Below are 12233 nucleotides of genomic sequence, written 5' to 3'. Positions count from 1 at the left end.
CCTATACAGATTTTGTCTTTGTTTTTGACGTGTCCCTGCATGGGTTGCATTAAGGTGAAGAGACAAAGTTTTAGGGGGGGGGGGGGAATCTAAAAAAATCCAGAATGTTGAATGTTCATTTAACTCTTATTGTGTAAAACATGACCCAGAAATGTCCATTGTACAGAGATAACGGGTGTTTTACGAGTTTATGTAAATGGACACTTCAAAATGTTATTGTGTAGGTAGCTGGGAAGTAGGGCAGAATGCCAAAGGGTGCAGAAGAGGGGCAGTGGCAGGGTTTTAGGGCCTGGCAACGGGGAGAGAGTGCAAGGTGCTGAGGTCAGTGAATGGGGAGGCCGGGCTGCATGAGAACTCAACCAGTCTCCCTGGACTGTGGTATTTCAGAACCTGCTGTGATTCAGGCCAGAGAGAGAGAGAGAGCACTGCCGCTGACCTTCAGTTACCTAACTGCTCAGACAGAGCCAAGCAAAGCAAAGCTCATCCATATTTCACTCCTCTCTCCTCTCCTCCATACCCCCCCACTACTGCATGTCTCTTTTTCTCTCTCTCTCTTTCTCTCTCTCTCTCTCTCTCTCTCTCTCTCCCCCCGTTTCTCTTTTTTTTTGTCACTCCATGTACATTTTTCTGTCTCCCACCACCACCATCCTATACTGGTTAGATAAGTCCCAAGCAGTGGGTCAGGACCCATTTGTGGGTCAAGTACCAATTCTTATGGCTCACCACTCACCACTCTTTTCCTACATTGAAATTCATATATATTTCAAAATATTTCCCCCTCCCAACAAAATCTTTTATTATATATACATTTTAAAACAAACAAACACATCTAAGAAATGCCATAAATTTAAAATAATAATATAGTGATAAAAATCACTAATAGTCGATCTACAAGCTTGTGTGCTTGCAGATCTGCTATTTTGACTAGTTTGGGTCCCGGGCAAACGTAACATTTTGCTTTTGGGTCTCGAACTAAAAAGTTTGGGATCCACTAACAACCTTTTCTGGATCAGGGACCACTTGAAGGTCTGGTAAGCGTTTACGGGCCCACGCCACCCATCTGACCATTTATGATCAACATGAATGTCATATCATCAATAACATCTTTGTGTTCTCTGTTCTGCCAGTTATTTAGAGCAGTGGTTCTCAACCTTTCAGGCGTTCAGGCCGTGACCCCCAAAATAATCTGGGGACCCCCCTGGGGGTCCCGACCCACAGGTTGAGAACCACTGATTTAGGGGCCCACAAGCAATATCCTCACGGCCCACCGCTGGGCCCTCAGCCCACAGGTTGTAAGTCGCTGGGTAGATCATTCAAAGCCAAAAGAGCAGGGAAATACGTTACTGCCGCCTTGCCATTTACTGTACACAGATTTGGTTAAATGATTAGATCAGTTCCAGGGATACTGGGCTGCCTGTTAATTAACAAGCAATAGTCTGGTGTCTTATTCGCATAATGCTATCCAACCGTGACATTACTGCACCGTGCAGTTTTACTGTCACGTAACAGTTCTTTCACTTCTCTTCTTATAGATTCCCTAAATTGTGCAATAATGTAATAGAACTGATCTGGAACTAGAACAGGGAAGCAAAGACATCCAGCGTAAATACAGTGTAATTCCAGACGAGGTTGGACAGCGGGGGAACATAATGCAGTATGTCATGGAAAAATCACACACATGATGCATAGCTTTGACTCTGCAAGTTTGCAGCTTTGCATAACAACAACTCTTGTGTAACAAATTTGCTACAGGGGGACTGTCATTAACCAATGGCGTCAGTTCAGAAAAAGCTAAGGTATGGCAACATGACTGCCTGGAGTCTTGCACGCGCGCCTTCGTGCGCGTGCAAGACACCAGTCATGTTGCCATACCTTAGCAACAGGCACGATACATTTATTTTAAGAAGTACATTGTATTTTTTCCCCCGTTTCTACAGTTTCTTGGGCTGGATACCCATGGTGGGGGGCTCTCTCCATTCCGACATGTTATGGCAGCCTGGAATGGTTGTTCAATTGCAGCTAAACTTGGCAAGTTAGTTAACGTGCCACAATTAACAATAATGCATTGCACCTGTGCAGCTGACCTGCGGAACCTGGGAATATACCATTTTGTCAAGATGTGGAGAATATAATTATAATACCTTGTTAAAGAAACGGCACTCCTAGCAGTCACAGAAGCACTCCATGTTGCCCAGGCTGCCTCCCACTCTGCAGTCCTGATTCTTCTGGATCTATCAGTGGCATTCGACACAGTGAATCACCAGCTGCTCCTGGACACCCTTGCTGACCTAGGCATCACCGGGACGGCACTAAAGTGGTTCTCCTCCTACCTGTCGGACCGGACCTACCAGGTCTCATGGAAAGGTTTGCTTTCATCCCCCCGAACCCTCCAAACGGGAGTCCCCCAGGGATCCGTACTTGGCCCTCTGCTTTTCTCCCTGTACACCAAATCCCTTGGTGCTGTAATCTCTGCTCACAATCTATCCTATCACTGCTATGCTGATGACACTCAACTGTTTTTGTCCTTCCCCCCTTCTGCCACCCAGGTGGAAGAACGCATTGCTGCATGTCTGGCCGACATCTCACAATGGATGTCAGCCCACCACCTTAAGCTGAACCCGGACAAGACGGAGCTACTCTTCTTCCCAGCTAAGTCTTGTCCCATGCAAGATCTCACTATTTCCATAGATAATGCATTGGTGACTTCAGTTCCTACTGCTAGAAACCTTGGTGTGGTCCTGGACAGCCAGCTATCATTCAAGGCACACATTGCATCAGTCACCCGGTCCTGTAGGTTCACACTCTATAACATCCGTAAAATCAGACCCTTCCTCACCCAGGAGTCAGCCCAGCTCCTCATTCACACATCTGTCATATCAAAGCTTGACTATTGTAACTCTCTCCTCACTGGTCTCCCGGCATGTGCACTTAAACCTCTCCAACTGATCCAAAATGCCGCGGCACGACTGGTCTTCAACCAGCCTAAGTTCTCACATGTCTCTCCCCTTCTCCGCAGCCTCCACTGGCTCCCGGTTGCGGCCCGCACTGAATACAAAACACTGATGCTGACCTTCAAAGCAGCCAAAGGTATGGCTCCTCCATACCTCCAAAACCTGATCAACCCCTACACCCCCACCCGTTCACTTAGATCAGCCAACACAGGGATGCTGACAGAACCCTCGCTAAAAACTCCAGGGCAAAAATCCACTCGTCCGAGACAGTTTGCCCTCCTGGCCCCCAAGTTGTGGAATAAACTCCCTGTCGCACTTAGAACAACGGACTCACTCGCTAGCTTTCGCCGTGGACTGAAGACTCACCTTTTCAGACTCCACCTAAACCCTAAGCACTACAGAAAAAATCAATGACCATACATGAAGCTAGTTAGCATTTGTTTTTGTTTTTAGGTTTTTAGAACTTTGATTATATTGTGTTTTTTTTCTAGATAGATATCCATTTGCATTTGTTATATTGTTGATGATGTACTGACATATTATATTGTTTATTATTGTGATGTTATCTGCTTATTGTAAGTCGCTTTGGATTAAAAGCGTCTGCTAAATGCCTAAACTGTAAACTGTAACTGTAAAGTGACCATTTTGTTAAATTTTGCATTTGTAGTTATTTTACTGTAATTTAACAACATAATAACCAGCACAGATAGACAAAGAGATATTCATGGATTTATATTTAAAAGTAACTTTTATTTCTCCCCCTGGACCCAGGGTATGGCAGCTGCATACCCCTGCCATACCCAATTGACGCCCCTGTCATTAACGATAGCCTATCGTTGCTCTGTCACTGGTGGATACTTGGCAGGATGATATGAATGTCCTGCCCATGGGACACTCCATGGATGTGTATAATTATCTCACCCATGTATTCCTATATGCATGTCTCTGGGTAATAAGTGACGTCCATTGAGGTCTTCTGCTAATTAGGCACTTCACTGGGCTCTCCTCCCCCCTCTCTTTCTGAAGTCCCTGCGATGCTAACCCATATATCTATCTCTTCTCTTAAACATTTGTCAGGTAAATGATACTGTCAGTGCCATAGGCGTGGGGTTATGTAAGAGATGTAAGTGGGAAAGCAGGCCTGGGCACTCCCCATCCGCTTGGGAACTTGGGGTGGGCGGGAGGCATGTATCCTTGTTCAGAGTTTGTGTCAAATCTACTTTGTATTTTTTTATTTTATTTAAAAAATGTTAAGTATTTTTTTAAATACTCTGTTTCAAGTCCTCTATTTAAGTTCTCGATTGCCGGCTCAGAGAAGACATTTTATAAGACCTGGGGTCCCTTTATGGCATTCTACTATCCTTTTCACCTTTTTGTTTTATTTTTGAAAGATCATGTCATGTAACCGTCCTGGGGATTGAGGGTGGGGCGAGGGGTGATAGGGGAAGGGTTTCTCATTCTCATTATGCATAATGCTTCTTAAATGTGATGTACACAACCTGAGACTGTTTACCTGTTCAAATCTGAATAAAAATATTTGAAAAGAATGAAATTTGTATTTAAGTAAAAGTACAAAAGTATTGGCATCAAAATATACTTTCAGTACCAAAGTAAAAGCACAAAAGTATTGTAGAAATAGTAGAAATTAATAATCTAAATCTGCAAAGTAACTAGTAACTAGAGTTTCCAAATAATTGCAGTGGAGAAATATTGGCCTCTGAGATGTAGTGGAGTAGAAGTGTAAAAAATGGAAAAATGTAAAAGTACCTTAATATTATACTTAAGTACAGTACTTGAATACTTACTTTCCACCACTGGTCCCAACTCCCAAGTGTGTTTTGCTAAGAATGTCCCTTTCAGAAGACCCCAGGGGTCTGTACTTGGTCCCCTCCTTTTTTACACCAAATCTCTTCGCCGAATCTACAAGCTCACAAGCTATTTTCAAAGAATGTCCGCCTATTATGGCATGGCCAGAATAGGGAGGATGTATTCTCGTCTCTGTGATGCACATGCATCTTTCTTTACTTTGTCCCACCTTTCTCTCCCTCATTCCCAAAACACCCCTGTGATGCTGTGACCTTTATTCAGCCCTCATAAAGAACCATTCAAACTTTATCCCTCGTCTCTGAGGGCCAGGGTTGTTTGAATAGAAAGTAACATCCTCAGTGTTCCCTTTTATCCATGTTTTAACTCTGGGGGTGTGCAAACTTTCCTTTGAATATTTCATAGGTTGAAAAACCTATGTTTCTATGTCAGTGGTGCTCAAACCTTTTCATGTGAAGGACCCCCAAAATGATATATATTTGGCCACGGATCCCCATCTCAAAATATTTAGTTCCAGGGACCCCCCAGAAGCAACATTTGAGTTGCAAATGTGCGCTTAGAAAATACATATATATTCAAAGATTTGCACACATTTTCACAAATAGCAGATCTACAAGCTCGCAGCGCGGCACTCGGTGCCGCACTGTGAGCTTGTATATCTGCTATTTTCCAATAGCTAAAGTATAAAACAATTAAGGCCCCTCCACCTTGGTCCCTAGAAGTTTGTGTATGCGGCGTGACGGTCGCTTATCTCCCGATTAGGGAGTCTTACTGGTATTTATATACTCTTAGGATCTTATACAGTGTATTAGTAACAGGCTGGTGGTAAAAGCAGAGCTCTAACCTGTGTGTGTGTGTGTGTGTGTGTGTGTGTGTGTGTGTGTGTGTGTGTGTGTGTGTGTGTGTGTGTGTGTGTGTGTGTGTGTGTGTTCAAGCCATGTCCTCATGTCCCCAAGCCTGTGTTCTGTGCCTGCAAATCATTATCACCATGGATACGTAGGCACAAATAGAGCATCTGCTGAACGAGAACACCACTGAGAAGATTCACAAACACATGCACACACACGCATGCACGCACGCACGCGCACGCGCACGCGCACACGCACACACACACACACACACACACACACACACACACACACACACACACACACACACACACACACACTCAACTCAATTCAAAGGAGCTTTATTGGCATGAGAAAACATATGTTTACATTGCCAAAGCAAGTGTCAAAATATAATACAAAAGGGGGAACATATATACAGTTGGAGGGGGTACAGTATTGTGTAAACAGAGCTATGACACGCACACACACACACGCACGCACGCGCGCGCGCACGCGCACACACACACACACACACACACACACACACACACACACACACACACACACACACACACACACACACACACACACACACACACCTTAGGTACTGCACTGGAGGGGAGGGGATGGTTGGCCCAAACTGCTGGACAGCCTCTTTCCTTTCACATGCTGAATCTGACCTAGTTTGCTATAGTTTATTTAAAACTGTGACGCAGCAGATGAGAGCACATGTGGTGGAGGAAAATAACTGAGCTTTTCAGCGATACACATCTCAGAACAAAGGACCAACGTTTTCCTGGGGTTTTCATTTACACAACGAACAGGAGTCATATGTGTGTCAATATGTCTTATATTACTGTGTGTGTGTGTGTGTGTGTGTGTGTGTGTGTGTGTGTGTGTGTGTGTGTGTGTGTGTGTGTGTGTGTGTGTGTGTGTGTGTGTGTGTGTGTGTGTGTGCGTGCGAGTGCGCGTGTGTACGTGTGCGCGTGCGTGTGCGTGTGCGTGTGTGTGTGTGTGTTTGTGTGCGTGTGTACCTGTGTGGGAAGCTGCCCTCCAGTGAGAAGCTGGAGGGCATTTTGGGGGGCCTGATGTTTGTGTAACATCATTATGGCGTTTCATAATCCCAGGCAACTGACCTGACCTGTGGATGGGGAGGCAAAGGGGGAGCCCTCTGTTTAAAACCTTAATCAGGTAAGAGGATTGATCTGTACGGGCTACATACCTCCACTGAGGGATTTGCTCTTTCAACATCACAATAACACAACTCAGCACTTTAACACACACACACACACACACACACACACACACACACACACACACACACACACACACACACACACACACACACACACACACACACACACACACACACACACAGACACAGACACACACAGACACACACAGACACACATTCATGCATGACTATGCACAAATCGACTGATCTCAGTCTGAAGTGACAGGTCCCCATGGTTGGCCTGGGAAGGAGGAAGAAGATTCTCTTGAGGCCTCAGATTCCTCCTCCATATGGCTGAAGACTCCACCGACCACTCCGTTTATATTTAGCTTCTTTAGGTTCTCGGAAAAGATGTTATGTGGGGGCACGGGGCACAGTCGGTAGCGTTGTCGACTCAAAGCTAGAAGGTCCAGGGGACGCTGTGGGCGCTGGGGGCGTGTTCTCTCCTCCGTGTCATCAGTGCCCACACCCTAGGTGAGGTTGACAAAAGGGCCTTTCGGTGTGGAGTTTGCATGTTCTCCCCATGTCCCCTAGGGTAGGTACCCTCACATAAAACATGCAGTAATCCTGGTCTCTATACTGCCTCCCCCTGGCCAGCCCACGCGCCTGATGGAGGGGAAAGGAACTGGTTGGAATAACGTGTTCCTTCCACGCGCTACGTCCTACTGGGGAATCTCCCCCATGTCAGGTGAAAAGAAGCAGCTTGGACTCCTCCTGCATGGAAGGAAGCATGAGGTCAGTCCGTTGCTCTCCCCTGGTTGGCAGAGGGAGTGTAGCGCCCAAGATTACATTAGATAATTGACACTGGGTGAAAATAATCGAGGGATAAGAATTTTGGAAAAAAATATGTTATCAAATTGACAGCAGAAACATTCTGATCCAGAACTCCCTTTTCTTTTTCTTTCCTGGACACTGCTGTCTTCTAGTTATTTTCCTCTCCTCTCATTTCCTTTCCTTTTCTTTCCATGCATGCATGTGTGCGCGCGTGTACACACACACACACACACACACACACACACACACACACACACACACACCACACACGCACGCACGCACGCACGCACGCACGCACGCAAACACACACACACACACACACACACACACACACACACACACACACACACACACACACACACACACACACACACACACGTGTCCGCTTAATTTTGCTGCTCTTACCGTTTTATTTTATTTTTTATGTTTTGGTCTCACATCACTATCTCCACAGCATGTTGAATTCAGTTAGAACACTCCTGACTCAGGCCTGTTAGATTAATCAGCTTGGGCAACATTCTTGGTGGTCATGACTCATGACACCATGAAGATTATAATAAAAAATACATTCCTGTGCAATTCCCTGAAATCCTCTCATTATGAAACTAATGAGACATTCATTCCTGGTCTTTCTATTGCGTCAGTCTGTCTGATGGTCAGTCAATCACTCGCTTTTGCTCCAGTTCTTCAAGTTCCTCTTGTTATCCCCAAGCATACAGTATGTGTGGTTCTAATGCAATATAGGCTAAATGTCAGTCTACATTGGGAGTAAGAGAATTGTAGGCAGGGCAACGAAAGGGTAGATTGAATTGAAATGTAATCAAGGAGAAGCTTTATTGGTTTACACTCCTTTTAATATAAAGATTGCATAAAGGGGCCTTTTCCACCGGCAAAGAACCGGTTCAGGTTCTTTCTCCCACCTATGGGATGAACCACAGGTGAGCTTCTCCACCGAGAACCGAGTTGGTTCCGAACCGTAAAAGTTGGTTCCGAACGGGAACCACAAAATCCTTGGTTCCTCTGCATGGTTCAATCATACGGTAGTTCAATCTGGTGGAAACGCAAGCCGGTTCGCAAGAACGAACCAAGGTTCCCAAGAAAGTTGAACCGGCACTGGTTCTGGAACCAAGGTTCTTTTAGCGGGAGTGTAGTTCAACTTTCCCCTGGGAAGCCTTTGGAATCAGAACATGGGGCAGCCATAGCTGAACGGGTGGAGTGGGGGTCCCGTCCATACCTTTATCATCTCATTGCGCCGGTATTCAGGGTCCCGTCCAGCCATGGGAAGGATCCTGATCTTCTGTGTCTTGGAGCAACGGTCGGCAAGAGTGGGTGGCGCTGTCTGTGGAGTGGGGCCTGGCAGGGCAGAGAAAGCATAAACCTAAACCTAATATTATGACCTTCTTCACATTAATCATCAATGGCTTTTGACACTTGCTCTTAGCAGTATCTTAAAGGGCCTACACCATGCTTTTAAAACTATATTTTTTGTATAAATATATGCTCAAAATTGAGTCTTAGACAGGTTTTAACACTCTGACCATTCTTTTTGTTTGTTCTAGCTCTACTATAATGAGGCTCTCCAGCTGCAATACCAAAACGGCCTCTGTTTGCTCAGGGGCGCATCTAGTGGGGTTTTTCCAGAAAAAAAAGAAGTTTTTTGAAAAAAAAAGTTTTTTGAAAAAAAAAAAAGTTTTTGAAAAAAAAAGTTTTTTGAAAAAAGTTTTTAGTTTTTTGAAAAAAAAGTTTTTTGAAAAAAAAAGCTTTTGAAAAAAAAAAATTTTTTTTTTGAAGTTTTGAAAAAAGAATTTTTGAAAAAAGATTTTTTTTTTACTCTGCATTGCATTTTTTTGAAAAAAAAAAGTTTTGAAAAAAAAATTTTTTGAAAAAAAAAAATTTGAATTTTTTTTTTTTTTTACTCTGAAAAAAAAAACGGGAAAACGAGAGTGACGTCACTCTCGTCAACTCTCAGAACAGCACTGTTCTGAGAACCCGTGGAAAGCTTTTCATCTCTGTCTGCCCAAAACCAGAGAAAGACACAACGGTCAGAAATAGGACTTTGTGAGGATAGAAGGTGCCAGTGGGACCCCAAAAAAAGGTTTTAAAATAGAAAAAGTGAAAATTCATGGTGTAGGTCCTTTAACTCCTGTTCAGTGTTTAGTTGACTGGCTGCTGATGCTGCTGTGACACCTGAATCGCTGCATGGGGATTCAATGTTGCTTGTAGTGCCTGATAATAAGCATTGATCATTCATTTGAATCAGCTATGATCTTGTAGGGTAAGAACGAGAAGGCAGACTAATTTGACCCCTTTTTATTTCTGTCAGGTTGTCTTACCACATTATTGTTGACTGACACAAATCCCTCAAACGAATTGAATGACTGACAACAGCAGGTGATGCCCATAATTCACACACTCCTTTTCCACACTAAGCACCTTAGGAAACTTGGTGGTAATAATAAAAGTTAATAGTTAAGTGCATGACCTGGTGACCTGATGACACATCACCGTTCAGTTACTGGGAAGTCGGAGGTCAAGTCAGGTTCTACAGAGAAGGGAGTTAGAATCTCAAGAAGGGGAAGGATACCAGAACCAGACTTCATGATTGAGTCATCATCATTCGTGCCCATGTAATCATCATCATCGTATAAATAGTGCCTGGGCTTGATATAATTTGTTGCACATATAAATATTAACTTTTCTCTCAAATCATGCCTATTAATCAAACAATTTGTGACTTATGAAATATTATTTAAAAATATTTAAATACATTTAGCAAAGATATTTTATTTATTTACCGGTATTTACATTTTACTTTTTTTGGAACACAATGCCTCAATCATACATGCAGCGTCCGACTGCCATGAAAGGTCTAAGATTGGCGAAGAACACATGCCACCCTTTTTACATTGGCATATTATAGCACCACCAGGACACCTGCGGCCTGGTGGAGACCTGTGCTCGGAAGAGCACTGCTTCTAGTTGTATTTGTTTTTGGAGGAACAGATGCTAGTGGTTCTAGGCCTACTGCCCTACCCAAGCTGAATAATGACCTTCTATATTCAGTTGAAAGGGGTTAGTTGAATTACTCCACACAACTGCACTGAATAGTTCAGGATTAACAAATACACACTGGCACCAACACACAGCAAAGAGCCAGTACGTTTGCCACATGATCCGAATGCCACTGCTTGAATGAGAGGAGTGGTCTGGTGCAGGGGTGTTGCACCAAATTCTGGGCCCTGGGTACAAGGATTCACTCACATTTTGTGCTTTAACTATTGACAAATAGCAGATCTACAAGCTCACAGCGCAGCACCATGTGCAGCGCTGCGAGCTTGTAGATCTGCTATTTTTGAAAAATCTTGAACATTTGTGCAAGTCTTTGAAATTTCAAATCCTTCTAAGGTTTTTTTTTAAAACTATTTTTCTATGTCAGTGGTGCTCAAACCTTTTCATGTGAAGGACCCTCAAAATGAGACGTATTTGGCCACGGACCCCCATCTCAAAATATTTAGTTCCAGGGACCCCCAGATGCAAAATTTGAGTTACAAATGTTCGCTTAAAACTTTTAAAAAATAGCAGATCTACAAGCTTGCAGGCTGGCACTCGGCACCGAGTTCCAGCCTGCAAGCTTGTAGCACTGTGAGCTTGTACATCTGCTATTTTTCAATAGCTAAAGTATAAAATAATTAAAGCCCACTTTCCCCCCGCCCCCTTGTGACGATCCTGGTCTGGTGAGTGGTGACCATATTTGAGGGCTGGCAGTGAGTTCATCCAACAAGGATGGCCTGATCTGATGATCTGAAGAGTTCAATTATTACTAGCACTCGTGTATCATGTATTTTAGGCTACTCTCACCACGTCAAATCCTGAGGTAAGGCAAGATAGAGTCAGGATGTTCCGTTACCATTTGGCTAGCACTAAATACCAACCTTTGGGGGTGAGACCTAAAATTAGTGGTAAGAGTCATGCATGCCCAACATAGGCCCAATAAACCGTCCCTAGACTCCCTACAGGCTGATGTTACGCTTTTTTATCATCCATAAACATTCAGGGTGGTCAGTATCAGTATCAAGTAGCAAGTATCTACAGAATGTTGAAAGAAAATCACTGAAGAAGCTTTTGGCGTCTGAATGAGTCAAGAGATTGTCCTTTATTTATTTTCTTTTTACAGATGATTGTGCTTGTCCCACAGACTATAGCTTGCCATGAATCCAATTTCCAGGATTTGTCATTTGTTTGGAAACAAAATGTCTAAAGGTGATTTTGTTTCTCTTCTATTATACTAATATAGACATAAAATACCTCACAGTGATGTGGATACATACGTCAGAACTGTAACCCGCTGAGATGTTGACTTTGCTGATTTGGTTTCATTGCGTAATTGTTCACTCAGTCAGGGCTTTAGTAAGACAGCTTGTACTGTATACATAATCTGGTGCATGTGCACCGTGTGAGTGTGTGTGTGTGTGTGTGTGTGTGTGTGTGTGTGTGTGTGTGTGTGTGTGTGTGTGTGTGTGTGTGTGTGTGTGTGTGTGTGTGTGTGTGTGTGTGTGTCTGTCTGTCGTGTGTGTGTGTCATGTGTGCTGCATGAAAACACTAACCTTAGTAACCTAAACC

Source organism: Nannobrachium achirus (genome assembly GCF_963921795.1).
Source record: "Nannobrachium achirus genome assembly, chromosome: 7".
Lineage (NCBI taxonomy): Eukaryota > Metazoa > Chordata > Actinopteri > Myctophiformes > Myctophidae > Nannobrachium > Nannobrachium achirus.
The sequence above is the reverse complement of the archived record's forward strand: the minus strand, read 5'-3'. Positions refer to the sequence as shown.